Source organism: Stylophora pistillata, chromosome 6 (assembly GCF_964205215.1).
Source record: "Stylophora pistillata chromosome 6, jaStyPist1.2, whole genome shotgun sequence".
Taxonomy (NCBI): domain Eukaryota; kingdom Metazoa; phylum Cnidaria; class Anthozoa; order Scleractinia; family Pocilloporidae; genus Stylophora; species Stylophora pistillata.
In genome coordinates this window covers 15,907,081-15,927,456 of record NC_142524.1, presented here as the reverse complement: position 1 = coordinate 15,927,456, position 20,376 = coordinate 15,907,081, and the positions used below count along the sequence as shown (strand labels likewise).

Below are 20,376 nucleotides of genomic sequence, written 5' to 3'. Positions count from 1 at the left end.
CTACCTTTCCGAGCATGTGCTTTGAAAATATTGAGTAGTTTCGAAAAATCTCTACACCAAAATGAAGCCTACTCAATTTCCAGCAAGTGAGGAGAAACTTCAGGCAAGGAGAGGGGAAAAAAAGGGCAGGAGAAAGAGAGAAAAGTAGAAGTTGTAAGTGGGGCATGACTTTTCGATGTCGAAATTTTGCTCTCTGCGCGTGCCCGAGATTTTCAGGCCGCCATTTTGCATTTGGATCAAGAGGCCATCGAGTGCACGAGCTGTCAAGCGGTTTTTGGTAAGTTTGAGCTTTTAAAACCACAACAGTGACCCGAAATCTGCTCGACTAGCTTCAAAACACAGTTTTCCACAAAAGCTGCGGCCATCAATGGGTTAAGATGGTTCAGATCATATCTTGCTCATAGACAGCAAAGTGTTTTGGTTAAACGGAGAATTATCAGAGCCACATACCATCACACTTGGGTGCTACAAGGCAGCATTTTGGGTCCCTTGCTATTTAATTTAGCCTGCCAAATGCTGTTAAAGAGACCCAAATGATTTTGTATGGAGATGATGCCGTTGTATTTTGTGACGCATCAACACGTCAAGAACTTCAAATTGCTCTGGAACGTGAATTCACTGAAATCACTAACTGGTACACTGATAACAGGTTGACTATAAATGTCAAGAAGACCAAATTTATGCAGGCAGGCAGTAAAAGGATGCTATCCTTATTTGAAGACTTTGAGTTGCAACCAAATGGTACACAAATTGATTGCGTGCAGTCATTCAAATATCCGGGAGTGACAACGGATGCAAAATGGAGCTGGTAGCCACATATCAGCAATTTGCTAAAGAAATTAGGTCATCGTCTTTCTTTGTTTAATCGCATATTTCATATGTTAGACAATAGAGCTCGCATAGCCTTCTACAATGGGCTAGTGCTGCCACACCTAGACTATGCTGACACAGTGTGGGGAGATCAACCCGGTCTAAAATCAGAAATAGAAAAATTGCAAAGTTTTCCGAACAAATTTGCGAAGAAAATTAAATTAGGCAAGATGTCTTCTTCAGAAGCTCTGAAGTGTCTGAATTGGCTCCCTCTGGCTGGAAGACGTCTATTTCATCGTTGTACCACCGTAGAAAATGCAATCAAGGGAGACATTCCACAACATTTTCAAAGTTTTAAATCGACATTGAGAAGCTCGCATGGCTACAACACTAGAAATGGCTACTTACCTAGACTACCTAAACCTAAAACGGAATGTGGAAAGAGGGTGTCCTACCTCCTTTTTATAAATGACTGGATGTCCCTCCCAGTATTTTTAAGAAGGCCAATGCCATGCACAATTTTTAAGGAAAACCTTACAAGATTCGTAATGGATAACTATTTTAAATGATGGATAAAACTTTAGATATACGCCGTTTTAGATCTGTGACAGTTGTATTTCTTATTTTAGCTTTTAATACTTTTTATTTTTACGGAGGACCTCCTTGAAAACCATGTATTTACGCGAAGGGCGCTTCCTCCTTAAAGATTGTTTATTAATTATTTTATTATATTGTGACTATAAAAATAATGTACAAAAAACACTGTCTTGTTAATTGAACACTGTTAAAAAACAATGTCTTGTTTATTGGAAAAAAAACCCCAAAAAAACCAATGTTTAAAATGCTAAAAACTCGACTAGTTCGATATCTTCTCCATCGAATCTAATTTATCCATAGGGTAGCGATGTAAATGTTCCATTATCCACTACCCTCTTGTCAAAAACTAGTCTATATGATTTTATTTGTGTCTCTGTTCTTATTTTCTTTTTTACTGGATCTTGGACAAAATGCACTGGATTCACAATCTCTGTCTTTCTTGCCTCGTCTAAGGGATGCTGAATTTCATCCAGGATGTTCTGCTTCATCACCTCATAATTTAACTGGGCCATGCCATGTGCGTTTAGTGGGAAACCTTTCACTTTTACACAGGATTTCCCTTGCGCAGTGATATAGCCATAATTCTTGGCTCCTGCCGAAATGAACTCCATGATGTAATCTCCTTCATCCAACTCGTTAGTCATATCCCCAAATAATCTCCCAAAGCAATTTCTGACTCTCCCGGTTTCCATTTGTATCCTACAGAGTCCGTCTCGTAGTAGAGCACACGATCTTTAAGAATTTCCAAGGACTCGTACAATTTAAGGCGAGCCTGGCAAGTAGTAAATGCGGCGATAAAGACATTGGTAGCACGGCCTTTCTCTGGGTCTTGATCGTTGCGTTTCGCTACTAATTCTACCAACTCCGGAGGAAGGATATGAACATCTTGGATCTGCTGCAAGGGGTCATCAAGGAGATCTAGTAGTGATGCGGGGTGCGATATTTGATGAACCTTGGATTTATTTCAATTTTGGCCAAACTTGCCAAAGAAGGAATTGAGCATCAGTTTAGCTGTGGCTTTCCTCCCAGGGTTTTTGGTAATCATGGCGGGATTCAAGTCGGTTCCCTCGTGCTGTTTGTACTGTTGGACGTAGTGGGCTTTTTGCTCCTCCATCTGGTACCAGGCAGGGTAACCGCTACTGTCAAGTTTGATTTTTAACCAAGTGTCGACGTAAGGAGCAAAGAGCACATGCTGTGTATGCTCAAAATGCCACACCTCATGAATCTTAATGAGCTGGTACCCCCTCTTGATGGCTTTGTGGATTTCGGGCGTGCACCACGTTCCCGTGAGCATCCGTACTTTGTCCATGTGGGGGCATACATAATTTCTTTCTCCCATGGGTTTCACAGATTCTTCTTGCAAGCAGGAACGGCAGAGAGGGAAGGTGAGTTTGAAGGCAGAACCAGTTTTTTGTCACTGAGGAAGGACGGGATTGAACAGATGGGTAGGCGGTAGAATAGAAACTTTCATGAGACCTTAGTAGGCGTAGGTCTTGGTTGTCAGGTTCCAAGTAGATGGTGGGATGGCCTATACTCCATATTTATTGACCCAAGGGTATTCAGATGTCATGTCCACATACCGGATCTGCTCTCCTTGGGTGGGATCGATACGATGGTAGAGCGTGGTCGCACCAGTTCGTCCACCAAAGAAAGCTTCACGCGGTTGAAGGGGTGTGGTGATGGAGAGTGACTGGACGAAGTTGCGGAGATCTGGGTCAGATTTCTTCAGTTTTTCCCATTGGCACTGCCACATTTCAACGACGGTATACCCCAATTGTTGCAATGTGGCAGTTTTCTGTGTCGTCTGACACCTGCCTGCTTCCGCAGTTAACCCAGTGGACGAGAAGGAGATCTGGTTTTGTTGGGGAAAACAGTCGCGGCAACCATTAAATAAGCAACCATGGAACTCGTAGACGGTACGCGTTTCTGCAACGTATCCGTCTACAGTATACACACGAGATCCATGGGGGATGCTGAATTCTCCGCCCTGGTACGCATGTTGAATCCTCGTCCCCAGATTCCTCTCGGTCCACATCATCTATTCCAAGGCCATGTGGGAATGATTGTGTGTGGCTCCTTCCCATCCATTCTCCGGTTCGATGGCGATGGAATCAGGGACCATGACACATTTGCGCCAGTACCTAAAAAGAATACCATATTTTTAATATCATATTATAAATATGAAATTTTGTAATCCACAAATTATTACCTGTTGCAGGCTTGAACGATCGTCACACATTTCTCCATAGGGTCAAATTTGGCGATGGTCTTAAATTCATCAATGAATTTTAAGACAGCCGGCTTTCAGCAATGCTACGTCAGAGCAGCAGTAGGAAATCAATTCCTCCTTAAGGTCGAATGGGAGATTTTTACTCTGTTCATCCATGTACCCCACTTAAAATTCTTTTTACTTTTTTGTAGACATCCCCTCGGGGTCATAATATTCAGCGGCAGGGAGTGGACCAATGTAGTTTTGGTTGTAGGGGGGAAGAAACCTTTCTTGAGTTCAGGGATACCCAAAGTACTAGAAAACAAAGCCAGGACCAGGGGAAGGAAACACATATTGTCCTTGAAAACGATCTTTCCCACCTGCATGCACAGGTTCTTGGTTCCGTTGGGGATGAGAAACTCGAAGCAGCGATTTTCCTTTACCATCTGTTCCTGTAGCTTCAAAGTCTGCCCACACTTTAATTGGAGGCTCGAAGTATTCTGAGACGTCTGGATTATTTTTTCTTTGCCGCTTTAGTGTACTTGTCGATTTTTTTCTTGGGTTTATCTTCATTTGGGTTTACTGGTTGGATGTAACATTTGTGGGTGCGGAGGTCGATGTCTTCTTTACAATTCCCACATTCACTCCAGTAACATCAATGTGACTCTTTCTTGTCGGGTTTGAATTCTTTGCAGCAAATCACACATCGAATCCACGAAGCACACAAACCCTGGCTACGATGGAGTGACATGCAGGAATTGCCGTAGAAATACCGATTGCAGTGGGTGCAGAGTAGTGAAGGGTGATTCGATTTAGGGCCACACTCGATGGTCTTGCAAGCTTTACATCTCCTTCCTTCGCATGGGTGGTGTCGGAATTCGTTGGTATTAAAACCACGGTTGCATTCTTTGCAAAAATAACTCCTCTCGAGGAATGCAGAATATGATGTACAACTGTGATAATGACCGTTTCCTCCCTCCGGGCCTGATTGAAACAGAAGACGAAGAACTAAAGGTGCTGAGCTGGGGCCCTCGAAGGTGATACAATATGGGTATCTGACGCTCATGACTTTCAGCCTATAGTCGGGGACCAGGTATTCTTGGAATTTCTTCAATTCCTCTTGACCACAGTCACCTTCAGGAACACCAGCTTCACGGTGTAGGTTTTTGGCACACCGGGTGAGTGTCAGTGGACGCTTTTGAAGATTTTTGTATTTGTTGTAGCTCTTTCTGTCATCGTCCTTGTGGAAATGTGCTTTGGTGATACAGATGGCTCTGGCCAGACAGAGGTTGTCTTCTGAATTCTTGAAGGGCAATATGGAATGTTTATGGTGAAGGACCGTGGTCATGTTTAATTTCCCCAGGATGGAGAGGTTGGTTTTTCTGCCGGCATTGGGTTCGCAAATGATGGTCATGTCGGCTTGAAACTCATTGTCGATGTCAAAACTCTTGTTGGAATTCAGTTGATTAGCCAACATCTGCATGTATGTCTCAAATTGCGAGCTGTCATTGGCGATTTCAGCCACGGTGAATGTAGCTGACTGCAGAGGATGGCTAAACTTCTTGGTGAAGAAATTAAATGTGACCTTGTCATTGTCTTTCAACTCATTTCCTTGGGGCGATTTGGATTTTTCAATCACACGACGCGCCATGTCAGCCACGCCGCGTGTAATTTCCTGCCCAATATCGTCATTTCTTGTTGCGGGACGCAGCTGTTTCTTTTGTGATACTCCGCGTTGTTTTTGTACGATATTGAGGGCTTTTTTAGGTTGTCGAACTGGTTGAAAGTTGAATTGAAACAGGGGCGATGACTCTCTGTCCAATTCTTCTCTCAATTCAACCATATCTTCATCCAACACATTGTCTGGAGTAGGGTTATCATACAGACTTCTAATCCTTGTCATCAGTTCGTCTGAGACATCATTGTCACCAAACTCTTCCACAAATGTTCTTTTACCCTTATAATTTAACAACAACAACATTGACTATTCATGTGAACATGCGCGATAAAGTGAAATAACGGCATATAATTTATCAATAACGATTATGCACACGCGCCGGTAATAAGTGGATAACGGTATATAAATTAACAACAACAACATTGATTATGTACACGCAACTTAAAAGTAAGAGAAATTTGAATACCTAATAACATGCACACTACCAATTCTCAGAGGATATACTTTCTAAAGCGTCAAAAGAATAAACCATTCTTCTACATTTCTATGCATACAAACACTTGCGTTATTGTTGTCTGTGACTTTCACTTCTTGCTACTTCTGGTTTCTTCTTCTGGTTGCTTCTTCTAACTGGAGGAATCAACTTCTGTACTGATGCTAGAAACTCTGCTAGTTATATTGGAAATTATAGCGTCCCCATGTGGGGACGCGGCGTAGGTATATATCCAATAAAATTCAAATATTTTTAACGGTGGAATATTAATTTTACCGCATCCTTAGTATGATTGAGAGCAATTGTTTGTCCTGTCGATCATGACTCGGTGTAAATATAACACGTATTTACCCTTCTATCTGCTCATTTTTAACGTATATGTCATTCATATCAAACTCTTCTTACTATTTGAAGCTATTTTTATTCACGCAAATTTATCCGCAAGTTTCATTTCTACACATTTTTCCTTTATTTATTATTATTTCCATTTTAATTATTACCCTCTGTATTATTTACAGAGATGATGAATAATCCAAGACGGTCATCCCGCCTTCAACGTCTTCCACCCTCCCAGGATGGAGGGCCTACCAATTGCTTTATTTGCTTTTTGCAAATTTGTATAAACATGGCAGGCGCCACAGCAACACCATGTTGCCAAAACCATGTTGCCAAAACAGGGTTCACCGTCATTGTCTGCGAAACCACATTCGCACTTCCTCTACTTGTGGTCTCTGCCAAGCCTCTTTTCCTGATTCCCTCATTGCACGACACAGAGCCCCTACAGCCGTCATCCCAGAAGATGAAATGAACGAAACAATCAACCAGTTCGACAATGCGCTACCGCAAGACCGAGAACAGCTTCGAATGCAAGCCATTGCCGAACTGTAGCAGTTGCTTCGCCCAGGTGTCCTAGAAGCCCGTATTCGTGATGTATTTCCTATAACGTTACTTTTCTGCCTAAATCTCACTACAATGGCATGTCCTTTTTTCTTCCTAGATGGCAGATGATACACTTTTAGATGTTCAACATTTCATTCTAGAACATACATTTATTATTTACTATTTACAAAACTCTTTTCGCGATCTCAAATCTACACTTGAGTTTAGACCTCCGATGCCACACCAATACATAAAGTAGAAATCTGTTACCCCTCCGATATGAATCACTATTTTTAGACTTTCACAATTATTTCGTGAGTACTATAGATAGACATTTATACACAAATACTTCATTCAGATTCGGTTATTTTTTAGTCTCTTTCATAACCTCTTTTAATTTACAATTGGTGCCTTTTTTTTCGAATCTTTGTTCGTTTCCCTATTTATGTACATAGCATTACTCGTTTTCAGCATCAATTCTTCCTCTTCACTGATAACTAACTTTCTTTCTTCCTAGATATGCACCCTTCCTCAGTGTCCTTTTCGATTTGAGGACTATTTTAAATTATACGACCTTTTGTGGTTGGTTTGTGGGGGTCTGCATTCTATCCTTTCCTCACACCCTCATTCCCGGAGAATAGAATTACTGACTAATACTCGCATCCCGTTTTTAGAAAGACCTTTTAACAAATTTATTTATTCCTTTTTTCGCATTTCTGTTCATCAGTGTATTTACCTCTGCTTGTTTTTTCTTTCACCACAACTTTTCTTTAATAACATGAATTTGTTTCTGTAGAACGGGCAATTATTTATTTTAATTTTTATTAAATTACAGATACCCACGGGCGACTTTACTCTTTCACTAGCGCAACACCATGCATTAACTAATCCCTTAGTTTTTAATTCATTTGTTGAACTTTTTTCAGTACTTTTCTTTATTTTAAAGATAGATTACGGGCACAATATGTCATAGATATTTCTTTAAATTATACTTTTGAAGGAGAATTTTTTCAACTTTATTCTGTCTTTCCTAGGATAGCTTTTTATTGTTTATTTACATATTTGTTATTTGAATATTCTTCTGTTAGAAGTAGATTCACTATTCATACAGGTCTGTTCGACCAAAGACCGCTCATGCATTTTCACAGTATCACTAATCCGCTTAATAAATATTTTTATTTCTCATAGATCCGACAAGAATCCCTTTGCACAATACTACTTCAGCACGATATCGTTATAAACTCTACACTCATCATCCTAGAATCGATTCACCATTACCTTTCAGTTCTACCCCTAGAGGAATGCAATTTTTATCTCAGTTCACTTTTTTCTCGTGATTTTGAACATTCCGTTTTATCCAAAGGTACTGCCTTTGGTTGGTGCGATATTAGCTTTTATTCATTTCCTATATAAATCTTTTTTCTAGACACCACTGTTTACTTTTCTACCATGGCAATACAGACAACTATTTTATTTTGTATTGTATTTTCTGCAAGACATCCCTTTAGATAGAGAAGTCTTTATTGTATATAATCATTTTGAATTTTTTTGTACAGTGTAATTGTATTTTTATGTAACGCATCATGTTTGTCACGGATTTGCACCCCATCCGCCATGTGTAAATATGTCAGATTCAGGCGTTCATTTATGTTGTTGCTATTTTTCAGATGTTACTTTCTCATTGTATAGTATTTAATAAAGCACATTCACTTCAATGTCTTGTTTTTAAATCTCCCGAACGAGTATCAGGAATTTCCACACATCTCTATAGTTGGCGACGAGGGAAATGTGCCGATGGCAAATTTCTTAGGTCGGTGTGGCCTCAAATCCTAAGATGTCATGCAACAAGATGCGGGAGCAACCCGATTTGGTACAGGTATGTGTATTGAATTTATAGATTTCGTGAGGGCATAAATAGGTCTGATAATATACTTCTTTGGGGTACGAATCGGGAAGCTCTTTAGAACACTCCATCGGCTCATAAATGACTACACAGATTTCATTACAAACAAATTTATTATGTGATGGCTGCTACGATTTTAACATGGATGAAAGATAAAAATGTTCACCCCTTGCATGGTTTTTAAACATCCTCCTCCTCTGCGTTGTCCATCACAGTCACCCTCTTCATTTTTGTCTCCAATCTTTGCTCAACAATGTGTCGCAAGACCTTTCGGACAGCCTTCATTGCATCAGTCTTCTTTTTCGTGTATGCTTCACCTTCATCTACATCCTCTAGTGGTGGCTGACTGATGTCTGATTCAATACTTTCCAATATCACCCTTTCGGAGATGTTTTCCTCTTTCTTCCGAAGGTCTAATATTGTGTCCAGGAGGAGGTAGATCTGCTCTGGAATGAGCCTTACTGTAGTTACTTTTCGGGACACTATTCTTGTACTACTTGGGAGGAAAGAGATAAATAAATAAAGATAAATCATTTATTAAAAAGAAACACCTCGCAGTCCGAAGACTGAATTACGTGTATAATATACAATACAAGAAACAAAATTCATAGTTAAAATGGTTTGAAAATCTTAACAATAAAAATATACAAATCTAATAAAAAAGTTTCACTTAGGATGATCTTGTGTTAAAAAATATACATACTTAAACATATATATTTACATCCTTAGGCTATGGCTAACAATAAAGGATTTTTTAAAACGATCAGTCTTGCACACTGGCACGTTAAACTTCCTATTGCTGCGCAGCTGCCTGTGGTGCTCAGCTTTAGGTGGGAGCAGACCAGCGAGCTTGTGATTAATGTCAAGAACAATGTCATTAAAAAGATCAAACGATAGAGATGCTCTCCTGTCCTAAAGAGAGGAGATGCCTGCCTCTTTGAGCGCGCTGTTGTAGCTTGCATAAGGAAAGATAATGCGCAAGGCGCGCTTCTGAATACGTTCCAGCTCTTCGGTTAAATAGAACGGAAGGCTGGAGTGAAATACTTGAAATGCGTATTCTAAAACCGATCTTATGGTACTACAGTAAAATAAAACAAGATCACTCGCACAGATACCAGCACGTTTGAGTTCACTCCAGGAGGTACAATCTTTTGGCAGCCTTTGAGGTTACATTAAAGATGTGATCGTTCCATTTGAAATCATCTCGTGGTCTAACTCTCTCTCATATATATAAATCTCTAACCAATCATGGACCGATACTCATGTGCACATCATGCGATACCCATGTGACACACACACACACACAGAACGTGATACTCCTTTGTCAAAGTGATATTACTTTACCAATCTTTGATGAAATGATGCAACTCTGCTGTTTTTTTAACCACTCTGGGGAATATTTGTCACATGTTAATGTCACCATTTCACTCATTACATCTGAATGGCTTAACTTGGGATTACGAAACGACGCAAACACTTGTCACATCGTCCTCGAAAAAATTATTCCACCTTAAGCGCTCTCCCAACTTTTCAAATGCATCACAATGTTTGAACATGTACAGCTGCATGTGACCTATTGGATTTGACCATGTGTTGACTTCTCTGACAGGCTCGTGAAATTAATTATTGCAGGAATCCATGAATTTATACTTGGATGCTGGGTCATCCATCTTGAGTACTGGTAATTTCTTCTTGAACACGGCTTGTAAATATCGCAGAAAATAATACACCTCCATGTAATGATATGATGTAGAAATGATGTCGTGGTGCCTCTAGACAGATGGGAACGTTGGCATAACCCAAAATACCGCGTATGACTTCTCGGGGTCCACACACTTTTTTAGGCGCACATAAATCGAATAGATACTTGTTCTGGTACATTAATTCACAGTCGTTCAAAATTCTCACGTTGCTCATGATGCGTTTGCTTTACCATCCTTGCTCCAAATGATGAGAAACTGTCTATCACTCAATTTTTTAGGGAATATCCATCGGTCGTTCGTTGACGAGATGCTGCACTGGTAAGTGACATCTCTGGCAATAACTGCAATAATAAGGTGTACAATACCAACAAGTTGTGCATTGAAACCATATTTCTGCCGGTTTATAAGTGATTCCTTTACTCCAACTGACGTGTTTAGGCATCATTCAATTTTAAGTAAATCAATCTTTTCTGTAATTTCTTGTATCCACTTTGGCATCTATACTTTTCTCAATTCTCTTATTTCTACTCTGTACCACGCTATGGTCTCTATCTCGTCAATCAATAGACAGGTATTGCATCGACCGCATTCGCATGACAAGTCTTTCTCGGACGGCATCACTAACATGAATCAAGGAAGTACGAAACGAAAGATTTATATACACTATATTTTATGACAGCTTGTCAATCAGAGTGACTTTTTTACGTTTATGTATAACCTCTGCCTACGTTTTCAACATTCATTTCAAACACCATGTCGCCTGAAAAACAACTGTACCTAGCTCATTTGGGCGAAAGGATTGAACAGAACCCTCAATGGGCCGGAGCCGTCCTTGACGAATTATTTGCCATTGTAAAAGAAAAAGCTACTACCCAAGATCTTTGCGAAATATGCAGACAAGTGACAAGATACATTGACGAGATTGAAACCTATGATGCACAAGTGGGAGAACATTCTATATTTCATCAATATACAAAGACATGATGACAGCTTCTCTAGCTTATGTTACTATAATAATAATAATAATAATAATAATTTAATATTTCTATTGCGCAAATTAACATGTGGATATGATCAAATGCGCATCACAACACTTTTCGGGGGACTTTGGCCGGACTGCATCAGCAGTTTACAAACAATATCGAAGGAAACTTATTTGTTACCTATTTACCTATTGTTACCTTGTTACCTATTTACAACTCAAATATCTTGCAGAATGAAGAAATAAACTTAGTTAATCCTGCCGCCATCTTGGATTCTTTTGTTATCTTTGTACTTATTGTGCCGTTCCTTTTTAAACCTTAAACCCAACTCACGAAAATTAACCCTAAAACCCTAACCCTAAAACCTTAACCCTAAAACCCTAACCCTAAAACCCTAACCCCAAAACCCTAACCCTAACCTAACCCCAATAAACCCTCGTACACCTACGCCACATGAATATATTAACCTTGGCTGAGACACTCGGACCAAGGCCGTGCGGGAATCACCAGAAAGGCCCCCAATACTACTTACTCCAAACAAGAGGGTGGATGGATTAATTTGCATTATTTGTGTAGCCTGGCAAACACCTTTGTAGCAATGCTGGCTTACTCATTCTCTGATATATCTTTTAAAGTGGGGCTTCAAAGACAGCATCTATCATCATCATCATCATCATCATCGTTAATAGTAACATCCTCGTGAGGTTTTTCAGAAACTATTTACAAACCTTTACAATTTATAAAAACATAACTAAAGATAAAACTCATGGTCAGAATTTAAGATAGTATTCCACCAAGTTCTTGAGGTTATAAAGGAAATGTCTGCTTCAACAGTGTATCTTGCAGAGCACGCTTGAAAGATGCCAATGAGGCATTTTGCCTAAGTTCTTTATGCAAGTTATCCTAATGCTGGCCCCTCTATAGGAAAAAGTGCGCTGGCCAGTAGCTGTTCTGTATAGCGGAATCTGCAAAGAGTTCCACGTACGAGTGTTAAGATTATGTATGTTTAATCGCTTGATAAACTAGATGGTGAGGCTTGTCTTTGCACACTATACCTTTCTTAAATTTACACCAAGGGGCAAAAAAAGTGCCTCTCATTACATAATAGCTTTGGTGAACAGTACAGACCAGCTTAAATGGCTGTTAAGCGATCTTGAAATCAAACAAATTGTAGAGTGTATGATAACAAAACCGACAAGGATTGAAATGTGAGCTACAAAAACAACTAGAACTCTTATTGACGTATTGCTAAGCAATCGACCAGAACTCTTTCAATGCTGTGGTAACTATGATCTCTCAGTGACCATACCCTGATTTACGGAATTCTCAAAGAAAAAGTTAACCTGACTAAACCTAAGATTACTAAATTCAAGACCTACAAGAACTTTCAACACGAGGAATTTCAAAAGCATCTGGCTGTTGCACCTTGGAACGTTGGGGAAATTTTTGACGAGATAGATGATCAGGTGTATTTCTGGAACGCACTCATGACTGACATTCTAGATGAGATAGCACCTGTTAAAAAAAATAAGGACTCGAGACAAAGACGTGCCATACATGACATCACAATGCAAAAATGCCATAGAGCCAAGTGGAAAGCAACAAGAAAATACCTTAAAAACAATACAAAAGAGAATTGGGCACTTAAACGTAAAGCAAGAAACAAAGCAACAAGGCAGAGAAGAATCACAATTAATGAAAATCGAAGAGTCATAAGAGTCGGGGCAAACGATATAACAAAACAATTCAAGACGTTTTAGACGTTTATTTAGACGTTTATTTAGACGTTTATAGACGTTTTTTTTTAGACGTTTATTGAGAAGAATACCTTAATAGCAGCTGGAAGCTGAATTGCAAAGGTGTACAAATTATGTAATAGAACTATACAATAAAATCAAACCTAAAAGGGAACTAATTTACATATACAATTGTAATAAATGTTAGTTAAAATGTCTTGCGCTTGCCGGAATGAAAGTATCTCTGAACCGATTTGTTTTAAAGGAAACTCTAAATGGTCTGCGTTGTCGTAACTCCATAAGTTGACCTGGGTTATCGAAAGGCAGTAAGTGGTACAAACAATCCAAGGGATTGGAGACGATGTTGTTAAAGAATTTTAAGCAAAGGTCTTCTCTCCGATCCCTTAGGGTTTTCAGCTCTGCCATCTGAAGCACTTCTCTATAATGATTATCATAACCGTATATAATTTTCAAGGCTCTCTTTTGGACACGCTCTAAACCTAAGCTCAAATAATTGGGGAGGCTATAATGGTAGACCTGACATCCATAAAGTAAGACAGATTGAATACAAGCAACATAAAAATTAACTAGTTCAGGTGATGGTACCTTAGCTCGCTTTAACTGAGTTAAAAAGTAAAGGCGCTTAGCGGCCTTTTTAATCGTCTCAGTAACGTGAGTGTTCCACTTGAGGTTGTCTTGAAAATACACACCCAGTAATTTTACGACACTAACGGCACTAACCTTAGAGCCATTAATTTCTATCAGATCGTAGGAAGGAGGGGAGCGCACAAAGGAAACTCTTAGCTCATTACATTTTTTCGGATGGAGTTGAAATGAATTGAGTGTTGACCAGGTAGCTACTTCGTTTATCATAGACTGAGCATTGCTAGGACCACCCTTGCTTATGATTTCATACACTGTCGTGTCATCTACATATTTTATACAATCACTGGCTGATGGTACTTTCAAATCGTTTATCATAACCAAGAATAGCCACGGTCCCAATTTTGTTCTCTGCGGTACTCCTGCTCGGACCGATCCCCACTCTGAGAGACAATCATGTGCAAGTTTGACCCTTTGTTTCCTATCTTTAAGAAAGGCTATTATCCAATTAATGATGTAAGGGTTAATGTTGTAGGTCGAGAGTTTCGATAACAAGAGGCTGTGGTCTATCAGATCGAAGGCTTTTCTATAGTCCAACGCAAAGATTCGCACGGTGTTCTCCGTTCCGTCTGTTGCTTGCGCCCAATTGTGCATCAGATTTATTAATGCGTGCACAGTGGAGGATCCTGGAATACACCCAAATTGATCGGGTTCCAGGCATTTTAGAAGTGCTGGTTTCACATGTTCATGGACGACGTAGTGTTCGGCAATTTTGGACAATGTTGGCGTCGATGAAATAGGTCTCAAATCCTTCGCCGCATCCTCAACTATCTTTGTTTTGGGAAGAGGGGTGATGTTTGCACATTTCCAAATGTCCGGTAAAGTGCCTTGACTAATAGAGGAATTGATGATACAACGAAGGGGTTGAGCGAGTTCAGGAGCGAAGTCACGCAAGACCCAGTTTGGGATATTATCTGGGCCCGCAGCTTTGGAGGAGATGACCGTACTAAGGCATTTGAAGGTAGCTTCCAGTGAAATAATGGGATTTTTAAAACCCTCAGTGCTCACAGTTTCGATATTATCTAAAAGTGGGTCAAACGAAGCTTGAGGTTCCAGCAGAGCTGTATTGATTTCATTAACCAAGATCTTAAGGTTGATTGAGGTAGCTGGTTTACTTGCTAGGAGCTGATTTGCGACACTTGTAGATGTTTTGTTCATTCCACATAACCGCCTACATTCGGACCACCACATTTTAGGACTGTTTTCGGTCAAAACGCTGACTTTAGTGTTGTAATAAGAGCGTTTGCAGAGCTTCCATTCCCTGTTTACTTTGTTCCGGTAGTAGTGGAACAATGGTTTGTTGTCTTGGTAATATGCTCTTTGACGGTGTGCTATAAGTGCCTTGAGTTTGGGTGAAATCCATGGTGCGTCGTTTCGGTGGAACTTAACTCGCTTTTTGGGAAGGATAGAATCTAACCCTATGTGAATTAGGTGACTGAAGTGAGCATACTGTTCTTGGACGCTATCTATAGTGTCGATTAATGACCAGTCGACCCCCGTCATATAACGACCAAAAGCCTGTTTGGACTCAGCGTTAACAGCACATGTAGTAACCGTTCTGTATGCAGGAATATTGGCCTTCGATCTAATGTTTGGAAACAAACCAACAGTACAATGATCGGATAGTCCGAATGGCGGGAATGGAGAAGGTTTCTCCTAGTGTTCTGTAAGATTAGTTAACACTTTGTCGAGTGTACGATTCCCTCTTGTTGGAAAATGGACGACTTGTGTGAGGCGGAACTGCTTAATAACTGGTGAAACATTTGCCCTGTTCCAGTCGCCAGCGAGAATTATACCTGCGCCAGGGATATCACTCTCTATCCTAGAGAGAGAATCCATCATGTAATCAAGGAGGGGCTCATCTTTGGCAGGTGGTGGAGGATGGTATATTGTACCAATGATAAGGCAGCTATAACCCCGAGGCAATCGGTTGGGCGTGATCTTGGCCCACAAAACCTCAGGGCCCTCAGGGTCAGGGAACTCATAGTCCCGTAGAATTGAGAATTTGATGGAATCTTCTACATATAGAGCCACACCCCCATGTAGCCTGTGGGTCCTATCTTTGCGTATAATGTTGTAGCCACTAATGTCAACTACGCTGTCATCAATAGAATCTTTCAGCCATGTCTCCGTTATACAACAAAGATCAAACTTGTGGGTGTTCAAAAAAATACGAAGTTCGTCTATTTTTGGCGCCAAACTCTTTACATTAGACACAGCTATTGACGGTACGAATTGCAAGGTGTTTTTGCTGGCGTCGTTGTTTCTCTTAGGCTTGATAATAGCCAGATTGTTGAAATTGACGGCTCTTTGTTCTGTGTAACGGCTGGAGGAGACACGCGTAGTTACTCTCACGGGAATTGTTGAAAGTCTCGGTAAAGTGTGATTATTGAACCGTAAAAATTCATTCAAGGTGGAAGAGTTATAGCAATTAACAGTTCTTTGTCTTGTGTAACTACTGGAGATGACGCGCGTAGTTGTTCTCACGGGAATTACTGAAAGCCCTGGTAAAGTGTGATTGTTCGACTGTGAATAATTATTCAAGGTGGAAAAATCATTCGTTTCTGAAGAATATTTGCTTCGGCCTGTATTTAATTGTGTTTTAGTAAGTCTTCCAGACCGTTTCCCTCGGTACTTGAAAATTCCATCCGCTTGAATGTTCTTAAATAAAACTGACCGTCTCTCCTGAAGGCTGTAATTTTTCCGGAGCGACACCAGTTCACGCTGAGAATACTGTAGGGTCGTTGTTTGGCGAATTGGAGAACCAAGTTGCCGAATTAAATCTCGAGTGGCTCTCTGCCGGCTACTAATGGCGATAATAGATTGAGCAGGACCGGTGTTGGTCGAAATATCAACATATACCGTGATGTCCAATGGAGGGTCGTGGCCAGGGATGACTAAGGAGACAAACCCGTGTTTAGTGTGCTTCTGCATTTGAACTCTTGATCGATGAAAACCATGTTTGACGATACAAGTGCATTTCTTCTTGAGTTGAACACCAGTGTGCAGGGGTTCCCACCTTGATTTAAAAGTAGCCTCGAAGAATAATAAATGGTTTAGAAATACAGCGCTTAACCAGGATAAAATAGTGATAGAAACTAGAGCTACTCTAAACGTGGCCGCCATGATTGGCGCCGAGTGCATAATTCAAGTTCGGTGCCATTGGGAAACCACGCACAATGTATTTTGTCTTGGGGAAATTGAACCATGTGTTTGATTTTTTGACATAAAAAATCCACGCAACGATAATGACAGTACATCCACATCTTGCTTACAAAAAAATGAGACACCAGTCATCACTCACACTATTTTTATTTGTCAGCATGGTATTCCATCATTTCTAATTCTGACTGGATACATTCTATTTCTTTAGGTGGCACTTCAAGTCTATCGTATAATTTCTTAAATTGTTCTATTCCACACAAACGCACTATTTCAAAAATGCCCTCCTTGGAGAGGGGTGTTAGAAATATAAAAAAAACAAAAACACATCACCTCCCATTAACTTCTTCTATGGTTACAGAATTTAAATGGACCCTTCTAAGGGTCAATTTGAATGGAAAGACTTTTACACTTGGGACCGCTCAATTGTGCTACCCAGAATACAGTTCGGTTATGAGCTTCTACTTCTACCTCCTCTTCTCCAACTTTTTCATTTAACAAAAGGGAACAAATTTGCAATCTTACAATCCTTGCCATCCCACATTTTCTTTACAATCCATTAAAATTTCAATGGTTTTCTTTCTAGAATGAAATCTCCAAAATGTATACAATCCACATGTATTCTCTCTAGATCTTAAATACATTTTGTGAAAATTGTGCTCCGATTTCTACAGGCTTAACGGAGGGGGTACACCGCATTCGCATTTCATCACGTTAATCCCATCCAGTGTGTACCACTGATGCCCTTCTTTTCTATACTGGTAAAAATACACACTATAATCATTTAGATTTGTAAATACAGGGCAGTTAAGCTCGGTACATCGTAAATACACGGCTGATGATGTAGGGTCTTTAGCTTTTAACTCTTCCATTGGTGTATTATGAATGGGACACGGATATGTGATAGGTGCTTCGTCAAGAACATTATGCAAAATAGCATAGAAGGTGAAATTACCTTCACTGCTATCTACAATTTCTCCTGGCTCTGGTTGTTCTGGTAACTATATGGTTTCAATTTCCACAAATTCCGTGTCTTCTGGTTTCTTAGTAGGCTGAGGTTCCACGACTCCGGTGAATCTTTCCAAGGTCCATCGGGAACTAACTTAGGTGCTATCAGTTTTGGTGGTTCTTTGGCTGGTAATTCTGGTAGATAAATGGATTTCTTCAGTTTCTCTACGGCTGCTTTCCTGTTTTCTTTCTTCTTATTCAAATAAGAATACGGACAATCTTTCTGTATTCTCTTAGGTGATTTTCCACCGCTACTCGTGCTGACCAAACTGCTACTGCTGCTGCTTTTAGGAGTCTTCATCTCGTCTGCTGCTACACTTACTGTGCACACACACTCACTGATGTAACTGCTTTTTACGGTTACCCAAGTCACGTCCCACCAATCAAAATGTCTCTAGAGACTAGCTACACCTGACATTCTTTTAATGCTTTTAATTCTTTAATCCATTAAGTACAGCGCATACGTGCTACTCATTACAATTCACCTCACGTTCCATTCATAAAAACGTGACTTATTTATCTGCCAAAGTCATGCGTATCAAATGTTCCAGAAAAGGTTACAACGGTGGCGGGGGTAGTGTCTCGGATGTCTTGGGTGTTTTTGTAGGTGCCTTGGGTAGAACTTTATTCTCTTCTTTCGTCTTTTAGTTGATCCTCTTCTTCTTGGCGTTCACATTCTTGCACGAAGGCTAAAAATTTTAACATGAGTTCCACGTATCTCTTATCCAAAGTCGTCTGATCTTTGATTTCATCCATCATACCAATGTAATCTTTTACATCTCTTGTAATTCTTCTCCTATCATCAGAGTCTGCTTCTTCATGTACTATGCTTAGCAATACGTCCAACGCCAAACATGCCAAATTAAGATTGTGCTCTACATATGAGTTCATGGTTGCTGCGAAATAATAAATGGGTCACGCGTGTAATTCACTCTTGAAGACGTGTGTGCTATGCGTCGCTTGGGGCACATGCATTGTGAAATACCTCGTCCCTGTCTTCCTCTTCTTCTTCTTTGGAGGAATAATATGGAGAATTGTAACCTCTAGGTGATGGGTTGCATCTACAATAGTGGACATAGTGTAAAAATGCTTCTAGGACAGCATTGTACACGCATCTAAATTTTCTATCGTCTCGTAAGTCCACTGTTGATGCGATGGAATGCAAAGTTCTTGCGTCTAACTTTTCTAAATCGTAAGAGGTAGCCTTTTGATCCACGATAGTTAACTCTTCTAACATGCCAAGTGCTTTGTCTGGTGCACCTTCTAATTCTTTGATCATTGTTGATGGTTTTACGTTGGCTTTCAAAAGTTGCAAGTATTTTCGAAATGCTACAAACACTTCTCTTTGAGCTTGAGTAAGTTCTGGCGTTATAAAACCCGCAAACAAATCAGATTTTATCACTATCATTTCTTCCAGCGAATCTAAATTACACTCTAAATCTTTCTCATTTGCTGTGAGACGAAGATCGTACTTCATGCCACATAAGTCCACGGATGCAGACCATGGGCAAAATCATAAAGATGTCGTTTTTGCCATCGTCTACACACTTTCAACTCTGTTACACAACTAATTTACTTGCGCACACCGTCTTTCCTATAATATCAGGTACCGCTGACCTATCTGACGTCACGTATAACGTCATAGATGACACATAACTCCATTGCACATGCGCAAGTTTTTGCTATCTGGTCTGCGCATGGTCTACACTTTAACATGTACCACATGCGTGTGAAAACCTTTTGGTACTCTTATAAGTACAGTTTCTGCTCACAGTCTTTGTTGGTTAGATACGTATGTCTAACCCGTGATACCCAAATGCATAATATAGGGTCCATTCTCTTTTGAGTTTTTGTTTGAAAAGGGAAGGGAATGTCCCATAAGGAAAGGACGCAGAGTTCCACTTTTTAGTTTCGCTTGCATGATTTGTTTTACCATGTGCTCCCAGAAGGAAAGGACATTATATTAGCATGCCTAATTTGTATGAGCATGGGTAGACACTTCACTTCACGAAACCTGTCCCACAAATCAAAACGTATCAGTGACGTTTTATCTGATAGTAAAACGACTCTAACACACTAAGCATGCGTAGCGTTTTTGAGCCTGTGCAGACACTTTATGTAACTTGTCCCACATGGATGGGACTCGCCATACGGTTTCATATATACTTCACCCATCTTTTACCAATAATAACAACTCAATACAACGCACACAAACCAAGGTATCTTTTGCTCTATGAGCGAGTCGTGATGACCTCAGTTACACATACATTAACAATCGCCTCTAATATCAGTCGCCGTTTTTTAATTTATTATTTCACTTGGTCCCAGGCTGCGTGGGAGGTCCGCAGTAGACTTGGTATACTACTCCGCGCAGACATGCGAATCAACGAAATGCCATTGGGAAGGCTTCCGAGGTCTTGTTGGTTATGAGCTCTAAGTGAACTGCTCTGGTTGTTCTGCAGGTAAAACTTAGGGTTCTCCAGTTCAATTGTATCTGTAAGGGTCTGTACGTATCCATAGCAGTGTTGGAGAATGGGGGAGATCCAGCTGCC

At 40.2% G+C, this 20,376-nt stretch overlaps 1 long non-coding RNA gene across 1 annotated transcript in view; it reads left to right on the top strand.

The window, feature by feature from the left end:
• Nucleotides 1-9,681, top strand: part of LOC148728493 (uncharacterized) — a 57,960-nt gene extending 48,279 nt beyond the window's left edge. Inside the window, exon 3 of the long non-coding RNA XR_015988550.1 lies at nucleotides 7,855-9,681. This is a non-coding gene — a long non-coding RNA (uncharacterized LOC148728493). The remainder of the gene's footprint in view (nucleotides 1-7,854) is intronic.
• The last annotated feature ends 10,695 nt before the right edge of the window (nucleotides 9,682-20,376 follow it).